Genomic DNA, 23,822 nt, shown 5'->3' with positions numbered 1-23,822 from the left:
CCTCCGCATAAGGGTCTGGTATTGACGAACTGTGAAGACTAGAGCTGGCAGGGCTCACTACTTCTGAGCGGGGGGCGAGACGGGAGCACGCGAGAGGTTACTAGCTCTGGTTTCCCAGCTGAGCCGTTGGCTGGCTAGATCCCTCTGCCCCTGCGCTTTTGGCTTCTGGCTCCTTCGGGGGCTATTTGGGGTTCTGTAGAGTTCATTGTTGATTAAGGGGGGAATGCTGGGTGGTGATGAGTCCTGCCTGACCGGGTTGGGGATGGTCGGCTGTGGGTGGGTGGGAGGCTGTTCTCTGATTGTTCGTGTTTTCTTGCTGTCATGCTGTTTGGGGTTCTGGGTTTGCCGGGTGGGGGGTGTGTTTTTGCCGACTACTGCACTGTGTCTGTCACACTGCCTGCTCTGCGACATTTTCCTTTCTAGTCCGCCATGTCGACTGCTGACTCTCTGAGTGCGGAGAGCTCTCTGGGCTCTTTGCGATTACTGTCCTGGAACGTAAGGGGGCTCAACGATTTCCGCAAACTCAGGAAGGTCTTAGCCTATTTGCAACGCCATCACATTGACCTTGCTTTACTGCAGGAGACACATTTGCCGCTTTCCAGCCCTATGTTGCAGGTGAGGGGCCTTGGCCCCGCTTGTGTCGCTGCGGGGTTCACAACGCATGCTAGGGGGGTGCTCATATGGGCTAATCCCAAATCCCGAATGTCGCTGACCCGGGTGGCGGTGGACCCGGAAGGGAGGTTTGTGGTTGCACGTTGTGTTGGAAAGGATCATGATCTCTTGCTGGTGAATGTGTATGGCCCTAACTACGACTCCCCGGAGTTCTACTCTTCGCTTGCTGACAGCTGCAGGCAGTTTGTGGGCTCTAGAATGCTGTGGGGGGGGGATTTTAACTTGGTGCTGAACCCGGACCTTGACAGATCTGCGGGCCCCCCTAGGTCCCCTGCAGCTTCCGCGTCCCTCCTTGTGTCGGAATGTGTGAAACTTGATTTACTTGATGTGTGGCGGCATAGGCACTCGGGGCGGGGTGGGTTCACTCACTACTCGGCCTATCACAACATTCATACACGTATGGATTATTGGTTTGTTTCCCGCGTTTTGCTAGATACGGTTAAGGGTTGCACGGTTTTCCCGCGCACGCTATCTGATCACTCACCCTTGCTCTTGCTGCTGGTGGCTCCTCCCAGGAGGATTCCCCCCTTCACGTGGAGGTTCCCCCCGTACTCCCTCTTAGATGAGGTTTTTAGAGGGGAACTAGCCGAAGACATAGAGGCCTATTTCGCAACCAATGTGGGCTCAGTGGACAGCGTTCAAGTTCTCTGGGACGCATTTAAGGTTTACATCAGAGGGATGTCTATGGCGAAGCATTCTGGGGTGCTCAAAGCTATCAGGCGACGCCTGCAGTTGCTCGAGACGCAGCTCGCGGGTCTGGATAGTCGGGCGGTGGACTCGGGGGACGCAACTGATGCGGTCCCGCTCAAGTCCATGCTAGATGAATTTCAGGAGGAAGCGGACAGGGAAATTAAACATATGGGCAAATACGCGACGGCGCGTGCATATGGGGAACGGGAGCGGCCTGGTGCACTCCTAGCTAAACTTATGCGCAACAGTAGGCCCCCATTGGTTATCGAGGAGTTGGTGACAGCTGCTGGGGTGGTGGTCACGGAGGAGCAAGATATCTTGGCGGAATTTCATGCCTACTACACTGCCCTCTACTCCTCAAGGGACGCACGCCTCGAGGAGGTAATCGACGACTATTTGAGCTACCTTCAGATGCCCTTCCTGGCCGACTGGCAGAGGGAGTTTCTTATGGCCCCCATCCAGAAGGAGGAAATAACGGAAGCACTGGAGAGCATGAAATCTGGTAGCGCTCCTGGTGCGGATGGTCTTACGGTATCCTTCTACAAGGCCTTTCAGGCGCAACTGGTCCCGTACTTGATGCTCTTGTTCGATGATATTTGCCAGCAGGGCAGCATGTCGAAGTCCATGAGAGAGGCGTTGCTTATCACCATCCCGAAACCTGGCAAACCCCTTAATCAGTGTGGCTCCTACCGACCGCTATCGCTGATAAATGTGGACGCGAAACTGTATGCTAAGGTTCTTGCGAATCGTTTGGCGTTGCTGGTCCCGGACCTGGTTGCCCCGGAGCAGGCTGGGTTTGTTCCCTCACGCAATCTCACTTATAATATCCGCACGGTCCTAGGCACGATCCAGCATGTCAAACCCGAAAACAAAGCTGTGGCCATCTTCTTGGATATGGAGAAGGCCTTTGATTCTGTTGAGTGGTCGTTCATGCTGAGGGTCCTTCGTAAGTTCGGCCTCGGGGAGCCGTTTTTGCAAATGTTGGGAGCCCTATACTACAAACCTACTGCGAGGCTAAAGATAGGTAACCTGGTCACTGCTCCCATCGAAATTGGGAGGGGCACGCGTCAGGGTTGTCCCCTCTCTCCGTTGCTGTATGCCATGGTAGCGGAGCCTCTCGCCTGCGCTATACGAGAGTATCATCGGTTTGAAGGGGTAAACTTTCCGGCGTACCAGATCGGTATCTCCACATATGCGGATGACACTCTGCTATATGTCCAGGACCCGGAGACTAACCTCTCTGCGGTGCTGCGGGAGGTGGTGAGGTTCGGGGCTCTCTCGGGCCTCCGCGTCAACTGGACTAAATCAGTGGCATTGCCCCTGACGCCGGTGACGCTCCCTCTCGACTCGGAGTACCCCTTGCTATGGACCACGGACTCTATTCGCTACTTAGGGATACGCATTCATACGGACCCGGAGGTCCTGATCCGCGAGAATTATGGAGTGGCCTACTCCAAACTGGTGGATGATGTTGAAGTGTGGTCCAGGCTCCCGCTTTCGCTCATGGGCAGGATTGCGCTCATGAAGATGGTGGTGCTCCCCAGGTTCCTTTTCCTATTCGTGAATATCCCAGTAGTCCTTTCCAAAGCCTTTTTCCGGCAACTTACCCAGACCCTTGTCCGCCTGGCGTGGGGGGGCAAACAGCCGCGGGTGCGGTGGCAAACGCTCACCCTTCCGTACGAACAGGGAGGCCTTGGGGCTCCAGATCTGGAGCGATACTATAGGCTTGCTCAGGGTGCGCACCTACATACGTGGATTCATGGGGATCCAGGCATCCCGCATGTGAAATTGGAGCGGCTCTTTGCAAACCCCGCCCCGCTTCCGGCGACAGTATGTTATCCGCCTGATAGAAGGGTCGGCAATCTGGACTCCATAGCTGCCACGAATCACGCTTGGCATGCACTGATTAGCTCCCGCGAGTGCACGCTGCTGTATTCACCTTTGCTCCGTGTAGAATGGGCGGCCTGGTTGGCTCCACTGACGGAGAAGGGCGTCCTGAAGGCGCTACGTGACCTAGGCATTGTTACCGTGGGAGATCTCTTTTCAAAGGGCACTCTGAAAACGCTGCAGCAGGTCCTTCACTCCTGTCACGGGGCAACGCTGCTCCATAGTTTTCAATATCACAGGGTCCATAGAGCGGCCCTTGCCGTTTTAGGCCCGGACCTAGCTGAACCGCCGGAAGTGCCGGAACTCACCTATGTCATCGAGACCCCCTCAGCTCGCAAATTGATCACGGCTGTTAGGTCACTGGGTGATAGACAGCGGCAATACCCCCCCTCCAAGGCCCGTTTGGCCTGGCAGGCTGACCTCCAATCTCCCATCTCAGACGGCATGTGGCGTTATTGTGCGACTAACACTAGGAAAATCTCGCTCAACGGTAGGCACCGCCTGGTGCATTTTAAATTCCTACAACGTGTCTACTACACGCCCGAGAGGTTGCATAGGTATGGCCTTCGGGACTCAGCGGAGTGTGAGCGATGCCACTTTCACACAGCAGACTTTCTCCATATGGCCTGGACTTGTCCTGCCATACATAAATACTGGGTGGAGGTCTTTGCGGACCTCAGCACCATCCTTGGTGAGGTGATCTTGCCTGACCCGGCGCTCGCCTTACTTGGTTTTTCAAAACCCCTTCCTGTAGCTCTGCAACGACTTGCGGACATGGCTTTACTGACGGCGAAGCGACTGATAGCACTGTGCTGGATGCGGGGGCCAGTCCCTACTAAAAAACGATGGGAAACAGACTTGCTTTACTGTTGCACGCAATCGGAGGTGTATAGTGAACTCCTTCCTCCAATGAGTAGACCCAAAAACTTTTGGGGTATGTTTCGGGCGTTTCAGAGTGCGAAAGAGGATGGTGAGTCGGATCCAGAGAGTGTGGAGCTTGATGTGCTACAGGAGGGGGGGGCTGCAGCAGCTGTGGATGAGGAGTGTGTCAATTGAAGGCCTTAACGTTGTGTCAGTGTGGTGTTTTGCGCCTGACTTTTGAGGTGTTTTGCGCTGGGGGTTGCTTGTGACGGCTGTTCTGGTTTGTGGCGACCGCTGTCCCCTTCCCGGAGTGTTATCCCCCCTTAGTGGGCATTTGCTTATCTCCCTTAGCCTAGCTGAGGGGTTCATGGTTGCGGTGCAGAGTGGGAGGTGGGTGGTGGGCACGGGTTTAGGTAGTCTGGCTTGTTCTTCTTTTGGGGTGGGTGGGTTTGTTATTGTCTGGGGGATTTCCCCCCTTTATTCACCTTTCCCTGGGTCCCTGATGGTGATGCCCTCGACTCTGGGTTTCTACGCAGTTCTTTCCGGATGGCTATTTCAATCCTGCCAATCTGGCACGCCGTGCTGCGCCTGGGTCTGATTTTGTTGGCGTTGCGGGGTGTACACCCTGCTTATATGTTATGGTCTTCCAATGGTGGCTACTATGATCTATTGCCTCTGCACACTTGTTCCACACCTGCAGTTTCGCCACCAGGCCCCCGGGCTGTTGGTCTTTCCGGCTGTGTAACTTACCTTTACCCAGGGATTTTTGATGCCGCCGGCCTCCGGGTTGTAGGCGATGTCGGCTGTGTATGTGACTTGAGGGTGCAATAAAGTATAAATTTTAAAAAAAAAAGGCTTGTTAATTTGGTTGCTTTTCCAATTCACGTCTGACAACAAGATGAAGGAACATTGGGGCATCAGAAGCTTTGGAAAGTAGCCACCAACCTCAGAGAAAGAGAGAAAGAGGGAAAAGGCAGTATGAGGTGTGGAGAAAACAGCAGCAGGTACAAGGAGCTCAAATGAGATTAATGGCACCTAAATAGAGCACATAAAGGAACAGTTACAAATCTAAGAAAAGGGAAAGAAAGACTAGGAAAAAAACACGGAAAGAGCCTGTAGATAAAATTCTCTTCCTGGGACAGCAGGCTAAGAGAAATTACACAGGGAGCAGTTAAGCTTGTAACACGGGGAGAATAGAAAAGAAAATGCAGTTTTATGAAGTGTGTTTGCCTAATCCAGCAAGCACTTTTGTTTTATTTTTCTATTTGCTTCTTTTACTGGTAAAGTAAGTTTCAAGTGCATGAATGGTATGACTGAGAGAGCCAGGGTATAATAATTTGAAGTGTTTGCACCAGCGCTAATGTAGGACGAGAGTTATAGCAAAGATATGAAAGGGGTAGCGATAATAAATATGTGAAAGGGCAATAGTGACACCAAAATAAGCCACCTATTTATAAAACTGACATGGAAGAAATTCTAAAGGTTAACTTCTGAAATTGTAGCCTATGTTAAAAGTTTCTCGTTGTTGGCAGGATTCGAACCTGCGCGGGGAGACCCCAATGGATTTCTAGTCCATAGCCTTAACCACTCGGCCACAACATCTGACTGTAAGTTTTGTGCAAATAATCTCTATGAAAGTTTTTAAGGTGTCCCACAGCAAATTCCTGGTATTCTGCAATGCACTTTTTTAAAATAATGTTTTTTTCAGCAGGCACATTCTCTCCTAAAAACAAAAATTGCATGAGTATATCTCTAGTTTGGAAAAGGATAGGCTTTCATGCATACTCTCATGTGGCACTCAAGTTTTTGGGACCCTATAGCACTCTGTTTTCGTGCTGCTTTTAGTCTATGGCCCATATTACAGAAGCCTACCATCTTTGAGTATTTGAGGCTCCTTTGTAAGTGCTTTATCTTTTTTACTTGAAGAGCTATATAATAAAGGGGTCAGGGAAAGATTGCATTTATGGAAGATAAAAGAAGGCACACTTGTCTCACCAAATGCCGTAGAGAAACCTGATGTTTTACTCATGTTATCCTTAGTTTGTTTTTGTTAGACCTTGCATTCTTAAGGTGGCCTCAACCCTACCTTATTTCTTTTCACCTACGCATTTTGCTGTATCTTTTTGTTGGCCTTAGGACTCTGATCACTTTATTGCTACTAATCAGTGCTGAAGTGCACGTGCTTCTTCCCTAATCATGTGTGTAATTGGAGTATACCTGACTGACAGATTTCATTGACTTGAAAGCCCCTTGTAAAGTGGTATACCATATACCCAGGAAGTGATTGTGCCGCCCAAAAAAGTATCATTTCAAACCTGCCTCAAGCCTGCTACTGCAGTGCCTGTGCTGCAGTGTACTGCCACTTCGACTTGCCATTTAAAACTACTTGCCAAACCTTAAACTCCAATTATATTACATATAATTAACCAAAAGGTAGGCCCTAGGTAGTCCTAGGGGCATAATGCTATGTAAGTAAAAGGTAAGACATGTACTGTGGTAGTTTGCATGTCCTGGTAGTACAAAACAGTCTATTACATTTTTCACTACTGTGAGGTCTGCCCCTCTCATAGGTTAGCATTGGGTATTCCCTTATACTTTTAGGGGGGTAATTCCATATCAGAGAGGAGAAGCTTTATTTATTTATTGATAAATCCTATTTACTGGTGAGGTTGGATTTAACTTTACTATTTTATAAATGCCATTTTTAGAGAGTGAGCATTTCTCTGCACTTACTGCTCTATTTGCATGAAAACCTGTCTCCAATTGACGTCTGGATTGGGCTGCGAGACAGCTACATTTGTGCATTCCCTCTAGACAGCCACAACACAGGTCACTCAACTGCAACTTCATTCATCTGCATTCTGATTGGCATGGGGGAGAGCTCCATTCCCCCACCGCAAATAGGTTCAAGAACGATAATTTATGTCAGTAGGTACAATATAGCTACATCTTATAATCATGTGTGTTAAAATAATTTGTCGTTAGATCGTTTAAATATTTTAAAGGATCTGTTTTTAATAGACATTTTACAAAAACAACTGGTACATTTGGTAATTCTGTAAAAGAAAAACCCAACTGCCGTGACATTGCCAACCACAATGCCGTGACTCGGATTTGAACCGAGGTTGCTGCGGCCACAACGCAGAGTACTAACCACTATACGATCACGGCGAGCTACTTGGGCTCAATAACATACAGTGACATGGAGAATTTATAATTCGGAACACTCAGGGAACTCCTGTGATAGGCTGAATGTGTTCATTGCTTCCTCATTCCTTATACAAAGGCTTTGTCTCCTCAGTGGTTGATAGGCTGAAACTGTTTCCTGGCCGCCTGCTTGTGAACTGCCAGGAGTCAAAGATCACACATACACTTGTGGGCCTGTGATGGGACACCAATGCAGAGAAACACACCTGGCGCAGATCTTCTATTCTGTCTAGTAGACCTGCATCTCCCCTGTACCTCCTCAAGCCATCTGTATGTGAAGCAAGAAAGAGTTAAGGAGCGGTCCATCTACACTTTTATAGGGAGGATGCTGCCGTGAGCTCCTCCCAGCTAATCACACAACCAGCAGTAAAGCAAGATAACTACACAGTTAGGGGGGACTGCATGGTTAGGTTTTTGAGGAATTATTGAAACTGACCTCAGTGACCCATGATCAGAGCTGTGGCTAATGACTGCGCGCCCAATTATGATGAAGCAAGCACCATGGCTCGTAGGGGCCCCACAACACGCTTTTCTTAGCTCATTGAATTAAAGTATAAACCTCTGCCATATATGAGTGGTAAAGGCTTGTTAATTTGGTTGCTTTTCCAATTCACGTCTGACAACAAGATGAAGGAACATTGGGGCATCAGAAGCTTTGGAAAGTAGCCACCAACCTCAGAGAAAGAGAGAAAGAGGGAAAAGGCAGTATGAGGTGTGGAGAAAACAGCAGCAGGTACAAGGAGCTCAAGTGAGATTAATGGCGCCTAAATAGAGCACATAAAGGAACAGTTACAAATCTAAGAAAAGGGAAAGAAAGACTAGGAAAAAAACACGGAAAGAGCCTGTAGATAAAATTCTCTTCCTGGGACAGCAGGCTAAGAGAAATTACACAGGGAGCAGTTAAGCTTGTAACACGGGGAGAATAGAAAAGAAAATGCAGTTTTATGAAGTGTGTTTGCCTAATCCAGCAAGCACTTTTGTTTTATTTTTCTATTTGCTTCTTTTATTGGTAAAGTAAGTTTCAAGTGCATGAATGGTATGACTGAGAGAGCCAGGGTATAATAATTTGAAGTGTTTGCACCAGCGCTAATGTAGGACGAGAGTTATAGCAAAGATATGAAAGGGGTAGCAATAATAAATATGTGAAAGGGCAATAGTGACACCAAAATAAGCCACCTATTTATAAAACTGACATGGAAGAAATTCTAAAGGTTAACTTCTGAAATTGTAGCCGATGTTAAAGCAGATCTTCTATTTTGTCTATTAGACCTGCATCTCCCCTGTACCTCCTCAAGCCATCTGTATGTGAAGCAAGAAAAAGTTAAGGAGCGGTCCATCTACACTTTTATAGGGAGGATGCTGCCGTGAGCTCCTCCCAGCTAATCACACAAACAGCAGTAAAGCAAGATAACTACACAGTTAGGGGAGACTGCATGGTTAGGTTTTTGAGGAATTATTGAAACTGACCTCAGTGACCCATGATCAGAGCTGTGGCTAATGACTGCGCGCCCAATTATGATGAAGCAAGCACCATGGCTCGTAGGGGCCCCACAACACGCTTTTCTTAGCTCATTGAATTAAAGTATAAACCTCTGCCATGTATGAGTGGTAAAGGCTTGTTAATTTGGTTGCTTTTCCAATTCACGTCTGACAACAAGATGAAGGAACATTGGGGCATCAGAAGCTTGGAAAGTAGCCACCAACCTCAGAGAAAGAGAGAAAGAGGGAAAAGGCAGTATGAGGTGTGGAGAAAACAGCAGCAGGTACAAGGAGCTCAAATGAGATTAATGGCGCCTAAATAGAGCACATAAAGGAACAGTTACAAATCTAAGAAAAGGGAAAGAAAGACTAGGAAAAAAACACGGAAAGAGCCTGTAGATAAAATTCTCTTCCTGGGACAGCAGGCTAAGAGAAATTACACAGGGAGCAGTTAAGCTTGTAACACGGGGAGAATAGAAAAGAAAATGCAGTTTTATGAAGTGTGTTTGCCTAATCCAGCAAGCACTTTTGTTTTATTTTTCTATTTGCTTCTTTTATTGGTAAAGTAAGTTTCAAGTGCATGAATGGTATGACTGAGAGAGCCAGGGTATAATAATTTGAAGTGTTTGCACCAGCGCTAATGTAGGACGAGAGTTATAGCAAAGATATGAAAGGGGTAGCGATAATAAATATGTGAAAGGGCAATAGTGACACCAAAATAAGCCACCTATTTATAAAACTGACATGGAAGAAATTCTAAAGGTTAACTTCTGAAATTGTAGCCGATGTTAAAAAGTTTCTCGTTGTTGGCAGGATTCGAACCTGCGGGGGGGGACCCCAATGGATTCCTAGTCCATCGCCTTAACCACTCGGCCACAACAACTAACTGCAAGTTTTGTGCAAATAATCTGTATGAAAGTTTTCAAGGTGTGCCACAGCAAATTCATGATATCCTGCAATGCACTTTTTAAAAATAATGTTTTTTTCAGCAGGCACATTCTTTCCTAAAAACAAAAATAAGGCTACATCTTATAATCATGTGTGTTTAAATAATTTGTCAGTAGATCGTTTAAATATTTTAAAGGATCTGTTTTTAATAGACATTTTACAAAAACACCTGGTACATTTGGTAATTCTGTAAAAGAAAAACCCAACTGCTGTGACATTGCCAACCACAATGCCGTGACTCGGATTCGAACCGAGGTTGCTGCAGCCACAACGCAGAGTACTAACCACTATACGATCACGGCGAGCTACTTGGGCTCAATAACATACAGTGACATGGAGAATTTATAATTCGAAACACTCAGGGAACTCCAGTGATAGGCTGAATGTGTTCATTGCTTCCTCATTCCTTATACAAAGGCTTTGTCTCCTCAGTGGTTGATAGGCTGAAACCGTTTCCTGGCCGCCTGCTTGTAAACTGCCAGAAGTCAAAGATCACACATACACTTGTGGGCCTGTGATGGTACACCAATGCAGAGAAACACACCTGGCGCAGATCTTCTATTCTGTCTATTAGACCTGCATCTCCCCTGTACCTCCTCAAGCCATCTGCATGTGAAGCAAGAAAAAGTTAAGGAGCGGTCCATCTACACTTTTATAGGGAGGATGCTGCCGTGAGCTCCTCCCAGCTAATCACACAAACAGCAGTAAAGCAAGATAACTACACAGTTAGGGGGGACTGCATGGTCAGGTTTTTGAGGAATTATTGAAACTGACCTCAGTGACCCATGATCAGAGCTGTGGCTAATGACTGCGCGCCCAATTATGATGAAGCAAGCACCATGGCTCGTAGGGGCCCCACAACACGCTTTTCTTAGCTCAATTAAAGTATAAACCTCTGCCATGTATGAGTGGTAAAGGCTTGTTAATTTGGTTGCTTTTCCAATTCACGTCTGACAACAAGATGAAGGAACATTGGGGCATCAGAAGCTTTGGAAACTAGCCACCAACCTCAGAGAAAGAGAGAAAGAGGGAAAAGGCAGTATGAGGTGTGGAGAAAACAGCAGCAGGTACAAGGAGCTCAAATGAGATTAATGGCGCCTAAATAGAGCACATGAAGGAACAGTTACAAATCTAAGAAAAGGGAAAGAAAGACTAGGAAAAAAACACGGAAAGAGCCTGTAGATAAAATTCTCTTCCTGGGACAGCAGGCTAAGAGAAATTACACAGGGAGCAGTTAAGCTTGTAACACGGGGAGAATAGAAAAGAAAATGCAGTTTTATGAAGTGTGTTTGCCTAATCCAGCAAGCACTTTTGTTTTATTTTTCTATTTGCTTCTTTTATTGGTAAAGTAAGTTTCAAGTGCATGAATGGTATGACTGAGAGAGCCAGGGTATAATAATTTGAAGTGTTTGCACCAGCGCTGATGTAGGACGAGAGTTATAGCAAAGATATGAAAGGGGTAGCGATAATAAATATGTGAAAGGGCAATAGTGACACCAAAATAAGCCACCTATTTATAAAACTGACATGGAAGAAATTCTAAAGGTTAACTTCTGAAATTGTAGCCGATTTTAAAAGTTTCTCGTTGTTGGCAGGATTCGAACCTGCGCGGGAAGACCCCAATGGATTTCTAGTCCATTGCCTTAACCACTCGGCCACAACAACTGACTGTAAGTTTTGTGCAAATAATCTGTATGACAGTTTTCAAGGTGTCCCACAGCAAATTCCTGGTATTCTGCAATGCACTTTTTAAAAATAATGTTTTTTTCAGCAGGCACATTCTCTCCTAAAAACAGAAATTGCATGAGTATATCTCTAGTTTGGAAAAGGATACGCTTTCATGCATACTCTCATGTGGCACTCAAGTTTTTGGGACCCTATTGCACTCTGTTTTCGTGCTGCTTTTAGTCTATGGCCCATATTACAGAAGTCTACCATCTTTGAGTATTTGAGGCTCCTTTGTAAGTGCTTTATCTTTTTTACTTGAAGAGATATATAATAAAGGGGTCAGGGAAAGATTGCATTTATGGAAGATAAAAGAAGGCACACTTGTCTCACCAAATGCCGTAGAGAAACCTGATGTTTTACTCATGTTATCCTTAGTTTGTTTTTGTTAGACCTTGCATTCTTAAGGTGGCCTCAACCCTACCTTATTGCTTTTCACCTACGCATTTTGCTGTATCTTTTTGTTGGCCTTAGGACTCTGATCACTTTATTGCTACTAATCAGTGCTGAAGTGCACGTGCTTCTTCCCTAATCATGTGTGTAATTGGAGTATACCTGACTGACAGATTTCATTGACTTGAAAGCCCCTTGTAAAGTGGTATACCATATACCCAGGAACTGATTGTGCCACCCAAAAAAGTATCATTTCAAACCTGTCTCAAGCCTGCTACTGCAGTGCCTGTGCTGCAGTGTACTGCCACTTCGACTTGCCATTTAAAACTACTTGCCAAGCCTTAAACTCCAATTTTATTACATATAATTAACCAAAAGGTAGGCCCTAGGTAGTCCTAGGGGCATCATGCTATGTAAGTAAAAGGTAAGACATGTACTGTGGTAGTTTGCATGTCCTGGTAGTACAAAACAGTCTATTACATTTTTCACTACTGTGAGGTCTGCCCCTCTCATAGGTTAGCATTGGGTATTCCCTTATACTTTTTGGGGGGTAATTCCATATCAGAGAGGAGAAGCTTTATTTATTTATTGATAAATCCTATTTACTGGTGAGGTTGGATTTAACTTTACTATTTCATAAATGCCATTGTTAGAGAGTGAGCATTTCTCTGCACTTACTGCTCTATTTGCCTGAAAACCTGTCTCCAATTGACGTCTGGATTGGGCTGCGAGACAGCTACATTTGTGCATTCCCTCTAGACAGCCACAACACAGGTCACTCAACTGCAACTGCATTCATCTGCATTCTGATTGGCATGGGGGAGAGCTCCATTCCCCCACCGCAAATAGGTTCAAGAACGATAATTTATGTCAGTAGGTACAATATAGCTACATCTTATAATCATGTGTGTTAAAATAATTTGTCGTTAGATCGTTTAAATATTTTAAAGGATCTGTTTTTAATAGACATTTTACAAAAACAACTGGTACATTTGGTAATTCTGTAAAAGAAAAACCCAACTGCTGTGAAATTGCCAACCACAATGCCATGACTCGGAGTCGAACCGAGGTTGCTGCAGCCACAACGCAGAGTACTAACCACTATACGATCACGGCAAGCTACTTGGGCTCAATAACATACAGTGACATGGAGAATTTATAATTCGGAACACTCAGGGAACTCCTGTGATAGGCTGAATGTGTTCATTGCTTCCTCATTCCTTATACAAAGGCTTTGTCTCCTCAGTGGTTGATAGGCTGAAACTGTTTCCTGGCCGCCTGCTTGTGAACTGCCAGGAGTCAAAGATCACACATACACTTGTGGGCCTGTGATGGGACACCAATGCAGAGAAACACACCTGGCGCAGATCTTCTATTCTGTCTAGTAGACCTGCATCTCCCCTGTACCTCCTCAAGCCATCTGTATGTGAAGCAAGAAAGAGTTAAGGAGCGGTCCATCTACACTTTTATAGGGAGGATGCTGCCGTGAGCTCCTCCCAGCTAATCACACAAACAGCAGTAAAGCAAGATAACTACACAGTTAGGGGTTACTGCATGGTTAGGTTTTTGAGGAATTATTGAAACTGATCTCAGTGACCCATGATCAGAGCTGTGGCTAATGACTGCGTGCCTAATTATGATGAAGCAAGCACCATGGCTCGTAGGGGCCCCACAACACGCTTTTCTTAGCTCAATTAAAGTATAAACCTCTGCCATATATGAGTGGTAAAGGCTTGTTAATTTGGTTGCTTTTCCAATTCACGTCTGACAACAAGATGAAGGAACATTGGGGCATCAGAAGCTTTGGAAAGTAGCCACCAACCTCAGAGAAAGAGAGAAAGAGGGAAATGCAGTATGAGGTGTGGAGAAAACAGCAGCAGGTACAAGGAGCTCAAATTAGATTAATGGCGCCTAAATAGAGCACGTAAAGGAACAGTTACAAATCTAAGAAAAGGGAAAGAAAGACTAGGAAAAAAAAACTGAAAGAGCCTGTAGATAAAATTCTCTTCCTGGGACAGCAGGCTAAGAGAAATTACACAGGGAGCAGTTAAGCTTGTAACACGGGGAGAATAGAAAAGAAAATGCAGTTTTATGAAGTGTGTTTGCCTAATCCAGCAAGCACTTTTGTTTTATTTTTCTATTTGCTTCTTTTATTGGTAAAGTAAGTTTCAAGTGCATGAATGGTATGACTGAGAGAGCCAGGGTATAATAATTTGAAGTGTTTGCACCAGCGCTAATGTAGGACGAGAGTTATAGCAAAGATATGAAAGGGGTAGCGATAATAAATATGTGAAAGGGCAATAGTGACACCAAAATAAGCCACCTATTTATAAAACTGACATGGAAGAAATTCTAAAGGTTAACTTCTGAAATTGTAGCCGATGTTAAAAAGTTTCTCGTTGTTGGCAGGATTCGAACCTGCGCGGGGAGACCCCAATGGATTTCTAGTCCATCGCCTTAACCACTCGGCCACAACAACTGACTGTAAGTTTTTTGCAAATAATGTGCATGAAAGTTTTCAAGGTGTGCCACAGCAAATTCCTGATATCCTGCAATGCACTTTTTAAAAATAATGTTTTTTTCAGCAGGCACATTCTCTCCTAAAAACAAAAATAAGGCTACATCTTATAATCATGTGTGTTTAAATAATTTGTCGTTAAATCGTTTAAATATTTTAAAGGATCTGTTTTTAATAGACATTTTACAAAAACGACTGGTACATTTGGTAATTCTGTAAAAGAAAAACCCAACTGCCGTGACATTGCCAACCACAATGCCGTGACTCGGATTCGAACCGAGGTTGCTGCAGCCACAACGCAGAGTACTAACCACTATACGATCACGGCGAGCTACTTGGGCTCAATAACATACAGTGACATGGAGAATTTATAATTCGAAACACTCAGGGAACTCCAGTGATAGGCTGAATGTGTTCATTGCTTCCTCATTCCTTATACAAAGGCTTTGTCTCCTCAGTGGTTGATAGGCTGAAACCGTTTCCTGGTTGCCTGCTTGTGAACTGCCAGAAGTCAAAGATCACACATACACTTGTTGGCCTGTGATGGGACACCAATGCAGAGAAACACACCTGGCGCAGATCTTCTATTCTGTCTATTAGACCTGCATCTCCCCTGTACCTCCTCAAGCCATCTGTATGTGAAGCAAGAAAAAGTTAAGGAGCGGTCCATCTATACTTTTATAGGGAGGATGCTGCCGTGAGCTCCTCCCAGCTAATCACACAAACAGCAGTAAAGCAAGATAACTACACAGTTAGGGGGGACTGCATGGTTAGGTTTTTGAGGAATTATTGAAACTGACCTCAGTGACCCATGATCAGAGCTGTGGCTAATGACTGCGCGCCCAATTATGATGAAGCAAGCACCATGGCTCGTAGGGGCCCCACAACACGCTTTTCTTAGCTCATTGAATTAAAGTATAAACCTCTGCCATGTATGAGTGGTAAAGGCTTGTTAATTTGGGTGCTTTTCCAATTCACGTCTGACAACAAGATGAAGGAACATTGGGGCATCAGAAGCTTTGGAAAGTAGCCACCAACCTCAGAGAAAGAGAGAAAGAGGGAAAAGGCAGTATGAGGTGTGGAGAAAACAGCAGCAGGTACAAGGAGCTCAAATGAGATTAATGGCGCCTAAATAGAGCACATAAAGGAACAGTTACAAATCTAAGAAAAGGGAAAGAAAGACTAGGAAAAAAACACGGAAAGAGCCTGTAGATAAAATTCTCTTCCTGGGACAGCAGGCTAAGAGAAATTACACAGGGAGCAGTTAAGCTTGTAACACGGGGAGAATAGAAAAGAAAATGCAGTTTTATGAAGTGTGTTTGCCTAATCCAGCAAGCACTTTTGTTTTATTTTTCTATTTGCTTCTTTTATTGGTAAAGTAAGTTTCAAGTGCATGAATGGTATGACTGAGAGAGCCAGGGTATAATAATTTGAAGTGTTTGCACCAGCGCTAATGTAGGATGAGAGTTATAGCAAAGATATGAAAGGGGTAGCGATAATAAATATGTGAAAGGGCAATAGTGACACCAAAATAAGCCACCTATTTATAAAACTGACATGGAAGAAATTCTAAAGGTTAACTTCTGAAATTGTAGCCGATGTTAAAAAGCTTCTCGTTGTTGGCAGGATTTGAACCTGCGCGGGGGGACCCCAATGGATTTCTAGTCCATCGCCTTAACCACTCGGCCACAACAACTGACTGTAAGGTTTGTGCAAAAAATCTGTATGAAAGTTTTCAAGGTGTGCCACAGCAAATTCCTGATATCCTGCAATGCACTTTTTAAAAATAATGTTTTTTTCAGCAGGCACATTCTCTCCTAAAAACAAAAATAAGGCTACATCTTATAATCATGTGTGTTTAAATAATTTGTCAGTAGATCGTTTAAATATTTTAAAGGATCTGTTTTTAATTGACATTTTACAAAAACACCTGGTACATTTGGTAATTCTGTAAAAGAAAAACCCAACTGCCGTGACATTGCCAACCACAATGCCGTGACTCGGATTCAAGCCGAGGTTGCTGCAGCCACAACGCAGAGTACTAACCACTATACGATCACGGCGAGCTACTTGGGCTCAATAACATACAGTGACATGGAGAATTTATAATTCGAAACACTCAGGGAACTCCAGTGATAGGCTGAATGTGTTCATTGCTTCCTCATTCCTTATACAAAGGCTTTGTCTCCTCAGTGGTTGATAGGCTGAAACCGTTTCCTGGCCGCCTGCTTGTGAACTTCCAGAAGTCAAAGATCACACATACACTTGTGGGCCTGTGATGGGACACCAATGCAGAGAAACACACCTGGCGCAGATCTTCTATTTTGTCTATTAGACCTGCATCTCCCCTGTACCTCCTCAAGCCATCTGTATGTGAAGCAAGAAAAAGTTAAGGAGCGGTCCATCTACACTTTTATAGGGAGGATGCTGCCGTGAGCTCCTCCCAGCTAATCACACAAACAGCAGTAAAGCAAGATAACTACACAGTTAGGGGAGACTGCATGGTTAGGTTTTTGAGAAATTATTGAAACTGACCTCAGTGACCCATGATCAGAGCTGTGGCTAATGACTGCGCGCCCAATTATGATGAAGCAAGCACCATGGCTCGTAGGGGCCCCACAACACGCTTTTCTTAGCTCATTGAATTAAAGTATAAACCTCTGCCATGTATGAGTGGTAAAGGCTTGTTAATTTGGTTGCTTTTCCAATTCACGTCTGACAACAAGATGAAGGAACATTGGGGCATCAGAAGCTTTGGAAAGTAGCCACCAACCTCAGAGAAAGAGAGAAAGAGGGAAAAGGCAGTATGAGGTGTGGAGAAAACAGCAGCAGGTACAAGGAGCTCAAATGAGATTAATGGCGCCTAAATAGAGCACATAAAGGAACAGTTACAAATCTAAGAAAAGGGAAAGAAAGACTAGGAAAAAAACACGGAAAGAGCCTGTAGATAAAATTCTCTTCCTGGGACAGCAGGCTAAGAGAAATTACACAGGGAGCAGTTAAGCTTGTAACACGGGGAGAATAGAAAAGAAAATGCAGTTTTATGAAGTGTGTTTGCCTAATCCAGCAAGCACTTTTGTTTTATTTTTCTATTTGCTTCTTTTATTGGTAAAGTAAGTTTCAAGTGCATGAATGGTATGACTGAGAGAGCCAGGGTATAATAATTTGAAGTGTTTGCACCAGCGCTAATGTAGGACGAGAGTTATAGCAAAGATATGAAAGGGGTAGCGATAATAAATATGTGAAAGGGCAATAGTGACACCAAAATAAGCCACCTATTTATAAAACTGACATGGAAGAAATTCTAAAGGTTAACTTCTGAAATTGTAGCCGATGTTAAAAAGTTTCTCGTTGTTGGCAGGATTCGAACCTGCGAGGGGGGACCCCAATGGATTTCTAGTCCATCGCCTTAACCACTCGGCCACAACAACTAACTGTAAGTTTTGTGCAAATAATCTGTATGAAAGTTTTCAAGGTGTGCCACAGCAAATTCCTGATATCCTGCAATGCACTTTTTAAAAATAATGTTTTTTTCAGCAGGCACATTCTTTCCTAAAAACAAAAATAAGGCTACATCTTATAATCATGTGTGTTTAAATAATTTGTCAGTAGATCGTTTAAATATTTTAAAGGATCTGTTTTTAATAGACATTTTACAAAAACACCTGGTACATTTGGTAATTCTGTAAAAGAAAAACCCAACTGCTGTGACATTGCCAACCACAATGCCGTGACTCGGATTCGAACCGAGGTTGCTGCAGCCACAACGCAGAGTACTAACCACTATACGATCACGGCGAGCTACTTGGGCTCAATAACATACAGTGACATGGAGAATTTATAATTCGAAACACTCAGGGAACTCCAGTGATAGGCTGAATGTGTTCATTGCTTCCTCATTCCTTATACAAAGGCTTTGTCTCCTCAGTGGTTGATAGGCTGAAACCGTTTCCTGGCCGCCTGCTTGTAAACTGCCAGAAGTCAAAGAACACACATACACTTGTGGGCCTGTGATGGTACACCAATGCAGAGAAACACACCTGGCGCAGATCTTCTATTCTGTCTATTAGACCTGCATCTCCCCTGTACCTCCTCAAGCCATCTGCATGTGAAGCAAGAAAAAGTTAAGGAGCGGTCCATCTACACTTTTATAGGGAGGATGCTGCCGTGAGCTCCTCCCAGCTAATCACACAAACAGCAGTAAAGCAAGATAACTACACAGTTAGGGGGGACTGCATGGTTAGGTTTTTGAGGAATTATTGAAACTGACCTCAGTGACCCATGATCAGAGCTGTGGCTAATGACTGCGCGCCCAATTATGATGAAGCAAGCACCATGGCTCGTAGGGGCCCCACAACACGCTTTTCTTAGCTCAATTAAAGTATAAACCTCTGCCATGTATGAGTGGTAAAGGCTTGTTAATTTGGTTGCTTTTCCAATTCACGTCTGACAACAAGATGAAGGAACATTGGGGCATCAGAAGCTTTGGAAAGTAGCCACCAACCTCAGAGAAAGAGAGAAAGAGGGAAAAGGCAGTATGAGGTGTGGAGAAAACAGCAGCAGGTACAAGGAGCTCAAATGAGATTAATGCCGCCTAAATAGAGCACATGAAGGAACAGTTACAAATCTAAGAAAAGGGAAAGAAAGACTAGGAAAAAAACACGGAAAGAGCCTGTAGATAAAATTCTCTTCCTGGGACAGCAGGCTAAGAGAAATTACACAGGGAGCAGTTAAGCTTGTAACACGGGGAGAATAGAAAAGAAAATGCAGTTTTATGAAGTGTGTTTGCCTAATCCAGCAAGCACTTTTGTTTTATTTTTCTATTTGCTTCTTTTATTGGTAAAGTAAGTTTCAAGTGCATGAATGGTATGACTGAGAGAGCCAGGGTATAATAATTTTAAGTGTTTGCACCAGCGCTAATGTAGGACGAGAGTTATAGCAAAGATATGAAAGGGGTAGCGATAATAAATATGTGAAAGGGCAATAGTGACACCAAAATAAGCCACCTATTTATAAAACTGACATGGAAGAAATTCTAAAGGTTAACTTCTGAAATTGTAGCCGATGTTAAAAGTTTCTCGTTGTTGGCAGGATTCGAACCTGCACGGGAAGACCCCAATGGATTTCTAGTCCATTGCCTTAACCACTCGGCCACAACAACTGACTGTAAGTTTTGTGCAAATAATCTGTATGAAAGTATTCAAGGTGTCCCACAGCAAATTCCTGGTATTCTGCAATGCACTTTTTTAAAATAATGTTTTTTTCAGCAGGCACATTCTCTCCTAAAAACAAAAATTGCATGAGTATATCTCTAGTTTGGAAAAGGATACGCTTTCATGCATACTCTCATGTGGCACTCAAGTTTTTGGGACCCTATTGCACTCTGTTTTCGTGCTGCTTTTAGTCTATGGCCCATATTACAGAAGTCTACCATCTTTGAGTATTTGAGGCTCCTTTGTAAGTGCTTTATCTTTTTTACTTGAAGAGATATATAATAAAGGGGTCAGGGAAAGATTGCATTTATGGAAGATAAAAGAAGGCACACTTGTCTCACCAAATGCCGTAGAGAAACCTGATGTTTTACTCATGTTATCCTTAGTTTGTTTTTGTTAGACCTTGCATTCTTAAGGTGGCCTCAACCCTACCTTATTGCTTTTCACCTACGCATTTTGCTGTATCTTTTTGTTGGCCTTAGGACTCTGATCACTTTATTGCTACTAATCAGTGCTGAAGTGCACGTGCTTCTTCCCTAATCATGTGTGTAATTGGAGTATACCTGACTGACAGATTTCATTGACTTGAAAGCCCCTTGTAAAGTGGTATACCATATACCCAGGAACTGATTGTGCCGCCCAAAAAAGTATCATTTCAAACCTGTCTCAAGCCTGCTACTGCAGTGCCTGTGCTGCAGTGTACTGCCACTTCGACTTGCCATTTAAAACTACTTGCCAAGCCTTAAACTCCAATTTTATTACATATAATTAACCAAAAGGTAGGCCCTAGGTAGTCCTAGGGGCATCATGCTATGTAAGTAAAAGGTAAGACATGTACTGTGGTAGTTTGCATATCCTGGTAGTACAAAACAGTCTATTACATTTTTCACTACTGTGAGGTCTGCCCCTCTCATAGGTTAGCATTGGGTATTCCCTTATACTTTTTGGGGGGTAATTCCATATCAGAGAGGAGAAGCTTTATTTATTTATTGATAAATCCTATTTACTGGTGAGGTTGGATTTAACTTTACTATTTCATAAATGCCATTGTTAGAGAGTGAGCATTTCTCTGCACTTACTGCTCTATTTGCCTGAAAACCTGTCTCCAATTGACGTCTGGATTGGGCTGCGAGACAGCTACATTTGTGCATTCCCTCTAGACAGCCACAACACAGGTCACTCAACTGCAACTGCATTCATCTGCATTCTGATTGGCATGGGGGAGAGCTCCATTCCCCCACCGCAAATAGGTTCAAGAACGATAATTTATGTCAGTAGGTACAATATAGCTACATCTTATAATCATGTGTGTTAAAATAATTTGTCGTTAGATCATTTAAATATTTTAAAGGATCTGTTTTTAATAGACATTTTACAAAAACAACTGGTACATTTGGTAATTCTGTAAAAGAAAAACCCAACTGCTGTGAAATTGCCAACCACAATGCCGTGACTCGGAGTCGAACCGAGGTTGCTGCGGCCACAACGCAGAGTACTAACCACTATACGATCACGGCGAGCTACTCGGGCTCAATAACATACAGTGACATGGAGAATTTATAATTCGGAACACTCAGGGAACTCCTGTGATAGGCTGAATGTGTTCATTGCTTCCTCATTCCTTATACAAAGGCTTTGTCTCCTCAGTGGTTGATAGGCTGAAACTGTTTCCTGGCCGCCTGCTTGTGAACTGCCAGGAGTCAAAGATCACACATACACTTGTGGGCCTGTGATGGGACACCAATGCAGAGAAACACACCTGGCGCAGATCTTCTATTCTGTCTATTAGACCTGCATCTCCCCTGTACCTCCTCAAGCCATCTGTATGTGAAGCAAGAAAAAGTTAAGGAGCGGTCCATCTATACTTTTATAGGGAGGATGCTGCCGTGAGCTCCTCCCAGCTAATCACACAAATAGCAGTAAAGCAAGATAACTACACAGTTAGGGGGGACTGCATGGTTAGGTTTTTGAGGAATTATTGAAACTGACCTCAGTGACCCATGATCAGAGCTGTGGCTAATGACTGCGCGCCCAATTATGATGAAGCAAGCACCATGGCTCGTAGGGGCCCCACAACACGCTTTTCTTAGCTCATTGAATTAAAGTATAAACCTCTGCCATGTATGAGTGGTAAAGGCTTGTTAATTTGGGTGCTTTTCCAATTCACGCGGGACAACAAGATGAAGGAACATTGGGGCATCAGAAGCTTTGGAAAGTAGCCACCAACCTCAGAGAAAGAGAGAAAGAGGGAAAAGGCAGTATGAGGTGTGGAGAAAACAGCAGCAGGTACAAGGAGCTCAAATGAGATTAATGGCGCCTAAATAGAGCACATAAAGGAACAGTTACAAATCTAAGAAAAGGGAAAGAAAGACTAGGAGAAAAACACGGAAAGAGCCTGTAGATAAAATTCTCTTCCTGGGACAGCAGGCTAAGAGAAATTACACAGGGAGCAGTTAAGCTTGTAACACGGGGAGAATAGAAAAGAAAATGCAGTTTTATGAAGTGTGTTTGCCTAATCCAGCAAGCACTTTTGTTTTATTTTTCTATTTGCTTCTTTTATTGGTAAAGTAAGTTTCAAGTGCATGAATGGTATGACTGAGAGAGCCAGGGTATAATAATTTGAAGTGTTTGCACCAGCGCTAATGTAGGATGAGAGTTATAGCAAAGATATGAAAGGGGTAGCGATAATAAATATGTGAAAGGGCAATAGTGACACCAAAATAAGCCACCTATTTATAAAACTGACATGGAAGAAATTCTAAAGGTTAACTTCTGAAATTGTAGCCGATGTTAAAAAGTTTCTCGTTGTTGGCAGGATTCGAACCTGCGCGGGGAGACCCCAATGGATTTCTAGTCCATCGCCTTAACCACTCGGCCACAACAACTGACTGTAAGTTTTGTGCAAATAATCTGTATGAAAGTTTTCAAGGTGTCCCACAGCAAATTCCTGGTATTCTGCAATGCACTTTTTTAAAATAATGTATTTTTCAGCAGGCACATTCTCTCCTAAAAACAAAAATTGCATGAGTATATCTCTAGTTTGGAAAAGGATAGGCTTTCATGCATACTCTCATGTGGCACTCAAGTTTTTGGGACCCTATTGCACTCTGTTTTCGTGCTGCTTTTAGTCTATGGCCCATATTACAGAAGTCTACCATCTTTGGGTATTTGAGGCTCCTTTGTAAGTGCTTTATCTTTTTTACTTGAAGAGCTATATAATAAAGGGGTCAGGGAAAGATTGCATTTATGGAAGATAAAAGAAGGCACACTTGTCTCACCAAATGCCGTAGAGAAACCTGATGTTTTACTCATGTTATCCTTAGTTTGTTTTTGTTAGACCTTGCATTCTTAAGGTGGCCTCAACCCTACCTTATTGCTTTTCACCTACGCATTTTGCTGTATCTTTTTGTTGGCCTTAGGACTCTGATCACTTTATTGCTACTAATCAGTGCTGAAGTGAACGTGCTTCTTCCCTAATCATGTGTGTAATTGGAGTATACCTGACTGACAGATTTCATTGACTTGAAAGCCCCTTGTAAAGTGGTATACCATATACCCAGGAACTGATTGTTCCGCCCAAAAAAGTATCATTTCAAACCTGTCTCAAGCCTGCTACTGCAGTGCCTGTGCTGCAGTGTACTGCCACTTCGACTTGCCATTTAAAACTACTTGCCAAGCCTTAAACTCCAATTTTATTACATATAATTAACCAAAAGGTAGGCCCTAGGTAGTCCTAGGGGCATCATGCTATGTAAGTAAAAGGTAAGACATGTACTGTGGTAGTTTGCATGTCCTGGTAGTACAAAACAGTCTATTACATTTTTCACTACTGTGAGGTCTGCCCCTCTCGTAGGTTAGCATTGGGTATTCCCTTATACTTTTTGGGGGGTAATTCCATATCAGAGAGGAGAAGCTTTATTTATTTATTGATAAATCCTATTTACTGGTGAGGTTGGATTTAACTTTACTACTTTATAAATGCCATTTTTAGAGAGTGAGCATTTCTCTGCACTTACTGCTCTATTTGCCTGAAAACCTGTCTCCAATTGACGTCTGGATTGGGCTGCGAGACAGCTACATTTGTGCATTTCCTCTAGACAGCCACAATACAGGTCACTCAACTGCATTTGCACTCATCTGTATTCTGATTGGCATGGGGGAGAGCTCCATTCCCCCACCGCAAATAGGTTCAAGAACGATAATTTATGTCAGTAGGTACAATATAGCTA

The 23,822-nt window shown here is 43.9% G+C and overlaps 13 non-coding genes across 13 annotated transcripts; all 13 read right to left on the bottom strand.

Annotated features, from left to right (window-relative positions):
• Positions 1 to 5,630: 5,630 nt before the first annotated feature.
• Positions 5,631 to 5,712, bottom strand: TRNAS-AGA (transfer RNA serine (anticodon AGA)). The gene has a single exon. It is a non-coding gene; the product is annotated as a tRNA-Ser (tRNA).
• A 1,497-nt stretch (positions 5,713 to 7,209) lies between these two features.
• TRNAH-GUG (transfer RNA histidin (anticodon GUG)) lies at positions 7,210 to 7,281 on the bottom strand. Its single transcript has one exon. It is a non-coding gene; the product is annotated as a tRNA-His (tRNA).
• A 2,316-nt stretch (positions 7,282 to 9,597) lies between these two features.
• Positions 9,598 to 9,679, bottom strand: TRNAP-AGG (transfer RNA proline (anticodon AGG)). The gene has a single exon. It is a non-coding gene; the product is annotated as a tRNA-Pro (tRNA).
• A 295-nt stretch (positions 9,680 to 9,974) lies between these two features.
• TRNAH-GUG (transfer RNA histidin (anticodon GUG)) lies at positions 9,975 to 10,046 on the bottom strand. The gene has a single exon. It is a non-coding gene; the product is annotated as a tRNA-His (tRNA).
• Positions 10,047 to 11,327: 1,281 nt separating this feature from the next.
• TRNAS-AGA (transfer RNA serine (anticodon AGA)) lies at positions 11,328 to 11,409 on the bottom strand. The gene has a single exon. It is a non-coding gene; the product is annotated as a tRNA-Ser (tRNA).
• Positions 11,410 to 14,259: 2,850 nt separating this feature from the next.
• Positions 14,260 to 14,341, bottom strand: TRNAS-AGA (transfer RNA serine (anticodon AGA)). Its single transcript has one exon. It is a non-coding gene; the product is annotated as a tRNA-Ser (tRNA).
• A 295-nt stretch (positions 14,342 to 14,636) lies between these two features.
• Positions 14,637 to 14,708, bottom strand: TRNAH-GUG (transfer RNA histidin (anticodon GUG)). The gene has a single exon. It is a non-coding gene; the product is annotated as a tRNA-His (tRNA).
• A 1,286-nt stretch (positions 14,709 to 15,994) lies between these two features.
• Positions 15,995 to 16,076, bottom strand: TRNAS-AGA (transfer RNA serine (anticodon AGA)). Its single transcript has one exon. It is a non-coding gene; the product is annotated as a tRNA-Ser (tRNA).
• Positions 16,077 to 17,729: 1,653 nt separating this feature from the next.
• Positions 17,730 to 17,811, bottom strand: TRNAS-AGA (transfer RNA serine (anticodon AGA)). Its single transcript has one exon. It is a non-coding gene; the product is annotated as a tRNA-Ser (tRNA).
• Positions 17,812 to 18,106: 295 nt separating this feature from the next.
• On the bottom strand, positions 18,107 to 18,178 carry TRNAH-GUG (transfer RNA histidin (anticodon GUG)). The gene has a single exon. It is a non-coding gene; the product is annotated as a tRNA-His (tRNA).
• A 1,281-nt stretch (positions 18,179 to 19,459) lies between these two features.
• On the bottom strand, positions 19,460 to 19,541 carry TRNAS-AGA (transfer RNA serine (anticodon AGA)). The gene has a single exon. It is a non-coding gene; the product is annotated as a tRNA-Ser (tRNA).
• A 1,497-nt stretch (positions 19,542 to 21,038) lies between these two features.
• Positions 21,039 to 21,110, bottom strand: TRNAH-GUG (transfer RNA histidin (anticodon GUG)). The gene has a single exon. It is a non-coding gene; the product is annotated as a tRNA-His (tRNA).
• A 1,286-nt stretch (positions 21,111 to 22,396) lies between these two features.
• Positions 22,397 to 22,478, bottom strand: TRNAS-AGA (transfer RNA serine (anticodon AGA)). Its single transcript has one exon. It is a non-coding gene; the product is annotated as a tRNA-Ser (tRNA).
• Between the last annotated feature and the right edge of the window lie 1,344 nt (positions 22,479 to 23,822).

Source organism: Lissotriton helveticus, chromosome 12 (assembly GCF_964261635.1).
Source record: "Lissotriton helveticus chromosome 12, aLisHel1.1, whole genome shotgun sequence".
Classification (NCBI taxonomy): Eukaryota; Metazoa; Chordata; class Amphibia; order Caudata; family Salamandridae; genus Lissotriton; species Lissotriton helveticus.
The sequence above is the reverse complement of the archived record's forward strand: the minus strand, read 5'-3'. Positions and strand labels throughout refer to the sequence as shown.